Source organism: Rosa chinensis, chromosome 6 (assembly GCF_002994745.2).
Source record: "Rosa chinensis cultivar Old Blush chromosome 6, RchiOBHm-V2, whole genome shotgun sequence".
Classification (NCBI taxonomy): Eukaryota; Viridiplantae; Streptophyta; class Magnoliopsida; order Rosales; family Rosaceae; genus Rosa; species Rosa chinensis.
Window position 1 is genome coordinate 21,752,006 of NC_037093.1, and position 7,061 is coordinate 21,759,066.

The 7,061-nt window shown below is 40.5% G+C and overlaps 1 long non-coding RNA gene across 1 annotated transcript; it reads right to left on the reverse strand.

Annotated features, from left to right (window-relative positions):
• Positions 1-1,423: 1,423 nt before the first annotated feature.
• Positions 1,424-3,334, reverse strand: LOC121050239. The gene is made up of 3 exons (XR_005802447.1): positions 3,074-3,334; positions 2,569-2,633; positions 1,424-1,617 (listed from the first exon to the last, which is right to left on the reverse strand). It is a non-coding gene; the product is annotated as an uncharacterized LOC121050239 (long non-coding RNA).
• Positions 3,335-7,061: the final 3,727 nt, after the last annotated feature.

Consider the following 7,061-nt stretch of genomic DNA (forward strand, 5'->3'; position numbering starts at 1 on the left):
TTGGCAGTTCCTCGCCCTTTTATTACTTGTGATGATCCAATCATCGTAGTCACAGATGAATTATAGGCTATTAATTCAAAGAATAATTTCCTATTCCTTAATATAGTGTGGGTAGTCCCACTATCAACTAAGCACTCAAGTTCTCCTCGATTCATTCCTACAAATAGATGGGAGGTATTGTTAATTAACTTGAAAATATGTCTCATATTCTTTAGAGTATTTCTATTTGTGTAGAATGGTATTCTTTTCATTCTAATAATTTTTTCTAGATGTATTGCTTTACATCTTTATAGTGCTATTTCGAACCATGTAAATATGTGTAGTAAATAAAAATTGAATGAATTCATTGCTTCAGAATAAGATCCGAAATTTATTAACAAGCCAACGATAATCAAATCAAGGTTTTGTTAAGAAATCTAATTTATCAACTCTTTCCTGTTTGACTGAAGGGTTCTTCGGTGCCCTTTGCACCTTGTTTCCATGACCACTAGGGCCAGCACCACCACCTTTGCGCCATACATTGGGTGTGCCTCCACGGCCCATACCACGACCCCCACATCCCTTGCCACGTGGGTAGGGATCAGCATATCCAAACCCTTATGCATTGGAGAACCTTTCATTTTTCCATAATTAGTCTCGGGAATTTTCTTTGTCCCAGTGGGCCTGGCATTGTTGTTCAAGAGAACCTCATTATGCCTCTCAGCCACTTGCAGTAGGTTGATCAGCTTATTGAAGGTTGTGATTCTTTTGTTGTCATACTCTAGCTTATACTGATTCGCTAGTATAAGTGCTGAAGTGGGAAAAGTGGAAAGAGTCTTCTGGATCATATCATCTTCTGTGAGTTCCTTTCCACATAAATTTAGACGTGCCTTTAGGCCCAACATGTCCTTGTTGAAGTCATTGTAGTCAAGCAAGCGGATTTCATTTCACTGAACGGTCAGTTCTGGGAGCAAAGTATTGTGAATGTTACCAAAATGTCCCTTAAGGGCATCCCACAGTTCTTTGGGTGTATTCAACTGAAGGTACTCCTAGTGTAGGGTAGGATCAATATGCCGCCTCAAAAACATTAAGACATTTGTTTTCACCTTATTAGACGGTACATCGTCTTTGGGGTCGGTAATGGTGGCAGTGTAGTCTTTTGCTACAAAAGCAGTTTCTACGTCGGAAACCCAACGGTGGTACTCAAGTCCTTCTGTGACAGACCCGTTCCTGGATTCCAAGGTGGAATCCGAGGTGGATCCATATAGACCAAGTTAGAGAAAGGTTTTATCAAAAATTCGACATAACCTCCCCTAAAAAGGGACTACTCAAAAACCTGTAAATCAACAATACATTTCTAATATCACAAATCTCCAATAAACTTCCCATTAGGGCCTCATGCCCTTCACAAAATCAACTTTCAATAACCATTAATGAGTTGATAAATCAAAGTGTCTCTCGTCCAATATTTACATCAAATTTCAATACACCTCAATTTACTTATGGCCTCTCAAAACTCCTCTAATTAACATAAGAACTATTACTAAGTAAACTATACGACTGATGTCAGAAGGTCAAGAAGATCAAGTGGATGTACGCCTTTGACGTGGATATTGATCCGACCTCTGCAATGCTAACCTGGGAAAAACAGTAAACCAAAGAGCCCCGAGAAAATCATAGAAAATGTGAGACAAGCTCAGTGAGAGGACAAAAATAATTGAATATTTAAACTACTTTCCAAAATCTTATTTTCCTTAAAATCATTTTTCTTTCATAAACCTTTGGCATGCAATTAACCACGTACTTATATTAAAAAGACAAGTTCAAAAATTATAAGTCACGAATACTTTCAAATACCAATTTATAAGATAAACTTGTAACAAAATAAGCACTTTGCTTTAGTAAGGTCTCAAGAAAACTAAAGGTAATAACTGGGGAGTAACTCGATACTTACTTGCAAGGGTAACTTAGTCCAAGGCATCTTGCATAACTTCCAAAACTGAAAAGTATTACCAAACTTGTACCCAAAAACTAGTCATACACCTATAATGAGCTATATCAAAATAGGCAGAGCGTGGCGAACAACTGGTCATACACTCATGCCGAGTGAACTCAACATGAGCAGAGCGGGGGAGGGGGGAGAATTGGTCATACACCTGTGCGCATCAGGCAGAGCGGGGGAGCTGGTCATACACTTGTGCGTCCGCTGATACACAAGCAGAGCGTGAGGGTATACGTGCACGTAACCGAAAAACTGATGAAGTATCCCTGTATCTTGCTGGGGTTGGGTACTTGTAAGGTAAGGTGGAATCCAATTTACTTTGCCAAAATAGAAGGTTCTTTCTTTTCGTATACGTAAACAACATTTAAAACTTCATATCTAAAAGACCATTTGAAAAAATTCTTTCTTTCCCAAAAAAAATAAGCAATTAACTTCAAACATAAATTATAAAATTGCATCATGACCACAACAATTAATTTACGAGAAATCACAATAAACTTCTTGAATATTAAATAGATAATTAAAGAAATCAAATATCAAGAATTGAAGTAATTGCATGCATTTCTTTAAAACAAAGTCCAACTCACAATGAAGGGTGACTAGGTAAGTCCCGTCTCGGGAATATCCTCGAAAGCTTGCTCAACCGAATTACCTAACCAATAATAATTTATAAATAAATTAAGCTCAATTCCGATAAACTAAGTAAAGAAATGTGAATGCATCCTAGCAAATCGTATCTTCTCTTTGACATAATGTCACCCAAGTCTTCCTATCATCAAATAATCATCTTAAGTCTCTTCCACTAGCTTTTTTCCAACTCCAAACCCTCCAAAAACCATTTTTCCCAATTTATTCCCAACACCAAATTCTAATTTCTCATCCAAAATGCAACAACTTTACTTAGCCTAATACTAACACATCCTAGGAAGCATAACAAATCTCAAAAGAACTAAAAATGGCCATGAAAGGCCGTCGGAGATGGCGGAGCCGCGGTGGCTCATGGTGGCCGGAATCCCAACTTCCAAAATCTTCAAATATATATGCAACATTATACTCAAAAGAAAGCCCATGAGATTTTGAACAACTTTATACCTTGGGGTTTCTCCAAATTCTCAATGGTTTGGCCGGAATTTGAAAAATAGTCGGAAAATCACTCAATCTTCTCTCCATCGATTCGTCGCGCACACTTGATGATAGGTCTTGAAATATATCAATAGAAAGCCCATGAAGAGAGGAAGAGAATGGTGTAAAAATTTTGGCCAGATTTGGCCGGAATCGGCGCCGGAGACGGAAAAGGTGGACGGTGGTGGGCTAGAGCTCGTTTTCTCACTCTCTCTCTCTCTCCTTGATCTGTTTCTCACGTGAAAAATGAATTGGGGGGGGAGAGGATCTGATCTAATTAAGCTGAGGTGAGGCGAAATGACCAAAATACCCCTCACTTTGATCTTGAGGAGAGTTTGTTGTTGCTGATTATACTTGGTATGGTCGCTTTTGATGTAGCCTTGCTTCAAAACAAGCAGCATTATCCTATATGCTCATAGGCTCATCTGTGGTAAACTTCAAACCACAATTGTTCGAACATGCGTAATTATGAATCCAATCCATATACATTCACAAACCACTTCGTGAAGAGTAAGAATCTCTACATTATTCGAAGATATAGCGACTAAGGTTTGTTCTGTCAACCTCCAAGATATCACGGTCTTTTCCCATGGTGAACACTTAACCAGTTTGGGAATGACCTTTGTATGGGTCAGAGAGATACCCAACATCAACAAAACCTTCCAAAATACTTATGTCGTTTTGGGATGGGGATAGTGGACGCAGGCCAGTGTTGGCGGCGTTCCTGGTGTGTGATGGGTCCGAATCCATCATCTCTCTGTAGGGATCGAATAAGTCCATATCAATCGTACATCTCAAGTACAGAAAGATATCTTTTACACCAATCCTAATGGCGTCGTGTTGGCGCAGAGCTATATCTTAGCTAACAAACTTACTGCAAATGAGATGTCCGGTTTTGTGCATTTAACTAAGTACAATAATGCGCCTATTGTACTAAGTAAGGCACTTCTGCCTCTAGCACATCTTCGTCATCATCCTTTCGACGAAGATGATCATTTTCAGGATCAAGACTACGGACGATCATGGGGTGCTTGAAGGCTTGACCTTGTCAAAATGCCTAAGCATCTATCGACACGATGCTCAAGTTCCAAACCGAGACATAATCGTGTTCTCCCAAAATCCTTCATCCTAAATTCGGATTTCAAATGTTCAGCTGTTTCCCTTAACTCTTCAAGAGCTTCCAATGAAGATCATGTCCAACATGAACCGCGATAGAGTCCGAAACTTGTTATAGAAATGCGTGGGCATATCCCTTCCCAATCAAGTAGTCACTTTAGTGAGCGTTTCAATCTTATTGTAAACACGCTCCGTGGTCTAGAGCCACTTGACTTGAGTAGATGAAGTTCACCATGAACCTTCATGTATATTTTGTATCTAGATCCCTATATAGATACATAATGACCACATTTGTAAGCTGCATGTTCAGTTATTCGGAAACTACCAGACTGACAAGGTAGTGGAGTGCAATGACATCCATTAAGAGAGACTATGTCTCATCGTAGTCGATTCCAAGGCGTTTTGTGAGAAGCCTTGCTTCATAAGGCGAGGTTGCCATCTCTTTTTCTCATCACGCTTTCTAACGAAGACCCATTAGTCAATAGATTTTATGTTAGGAGGTGTTGGCATCACTGGCTCGAAAACCTTCCTCTTCGTTAGAGAATCCAACTTAACTGGGATCGCATCTTTCCATTTAGGCCAAATCTCTCTATGTTGGCATTCATTCATCAACGGAGCGTGGTTCGATATCATCTTACTCAAATAACTCATGCACAACTCATGCGCAACTACATCATCAATTATGATGGAGTTTCTATCCCACGTCTCATATACACTAGTGTAAGTTTCATAGAGCTCTATATTCTTAGGAATAGGTTATGATGTTGAGGCGTCCCCTAATGATAACCATAACCCGGAAGATTCTCATGAGTTGGATTTTGAGTGTCGATGATTAAAGGATTGGAGTGTACCAAAGCATCCTTTGAACCCACAGGCCTCCCACGCATCCTAGCTGGGGCCATGGCCTGTAACGCCAGAGTGCCACTCTCTTTGTCGTTGGTGCCATGCTTACCTCCGTGTAGGGTGGCGCTACATCCTCTTATAGGGACGTACTTCCTTGCAGGCATATTTGCAGCAAATATGTGATCTCGTCACTTTAGTAGGGATTGAGATGAGGCATAGTGGGGATAGGCCACGACAATTCCTGTCGTTCCTGCTGAACATCCGTGTTCTTATCTCCCCCTAACGACGGGAAGACTGTCTCATCAAAGTGACAACCCGCAAATCTAGCAGTAAGGAGATCGCCTTGCAAGGGCATTAAGTGTCGGACGATTGTTGGAGTCTCAAATCCAACGTAGTTGCCCATTCGTCTGTATGGACCCATCATAGAGCGCTGTGGCGGCGCAATTGGCACATAAATGATACACTCAAAAATGCGTAAGTACGATACTTGTACCCAGTCACTAGCTGTAATGCAAAGGTAGATTGAGTGGCGGTGGGTCGTAGACGAATTAGCCTAGCTGCATGCGATATTTCATCACCCCAAGCGGATATAAGGAGATTGGTGCGCATTACCAATGTCCGGACTACCATCGTAGACATTTCCGCGAGACCATTTGGGTGTGTTCATGGGAATGTGATGTCCAACATCAGTCTCAATGCACTAACCATCGAAAGTCTTCAATGTAAACTCGCTAGCATCGTCAAGTCCAATTGACGGAATAGGATGATCCGGGGAGTAAGCCCGTTGTCATATGATATTTGCTAGGAGTGTAGCATAAGCAGCATTACAAGTGGACAATGGTAAAACACGTGACCAGCGTGTTTACGTATCAACCAATATCATGAGATATTTAAACGTCTGCAAGTTAGTTGAATCAGTCCATAAAATACCCATGGATTCTATGTAAGAACAAAATGAGTATTTTCATATCATTTGCATAGGACGGTCTCAGTCCTAATTTCCTTAAGGAACAAGCTTTGTAAAACAAGCGAGAGGCTTTAGAAGCAACCAATGAGAATTTTGGTAGAGCTTGAGCGTCTGAAACACTATTTGAAGCAAGTTGGTGATTGCAGCATCACCTAAGGCGCCATCACCATGATGGATGCCATCCATGGCGTCATAGATAGGGACTGCGCCAGCCCTAGGCTGGTGGGGGACTGAGGCGGTGCCCTAGGCAGCTATGTCGGTCACACTTAGTCCAGAAATCAACTTTTGATTCATGCTTCATTTCGCTCGAAAGGAATGATGTCCATGTGAAGTCTTTGATAGACGGATCATCATATCATGACTAGGATGATCTATCCTATCGTGACAAAGCCAATATGTGTCTAAATCCAAGAGATCTTCTCTCATAACTTTATTGGATTAATAGCTCGAATAGTGACATAGAATCCACTAGAGAGACACATAAACTTCTCTAAGATGGGCCTTTGTTCGCAATCATTAGAGGTATTGCAAAGAAACTCATTTCCGTTCTCTACATGCATTTTCGCATGGAATCCGTTGGCTATTCATAGGTGTGATTGGCCTTAGGAGCGTAGAGAGTTTTTGTGACAGAAATTAAGGTGCCATTTGGCAAGTGGAACTTGGGCTATTCCATGTCCTTGAATTAATACTGATGGCCCAATCATCGTAGTCACAAAAGTCATATGCTCAGAATCAAAATGGAGTCATAAAGAACTCAAAATTTTATTCATAAGCCAACGGAGTTACATCATTGTCTCTTTGACTAAACAAAATCTAATCCAAAATGATAGCTAATACAAAACAATGGTAGTCGTCTAACTTCTTTTGGTAATTCCAAAATAAATGTGATCAGGTGAGTAGAGAGATGTCGGTGGAGCAAGGCTCGCTTAAGTACCACTAAGCTCAAAACCTTCCTAGACATCACACTTACTTTGAGTGAGCCTACTTTGAAGAAAAACTAAACCATTGGCATTTACTACAAAAATATATGGC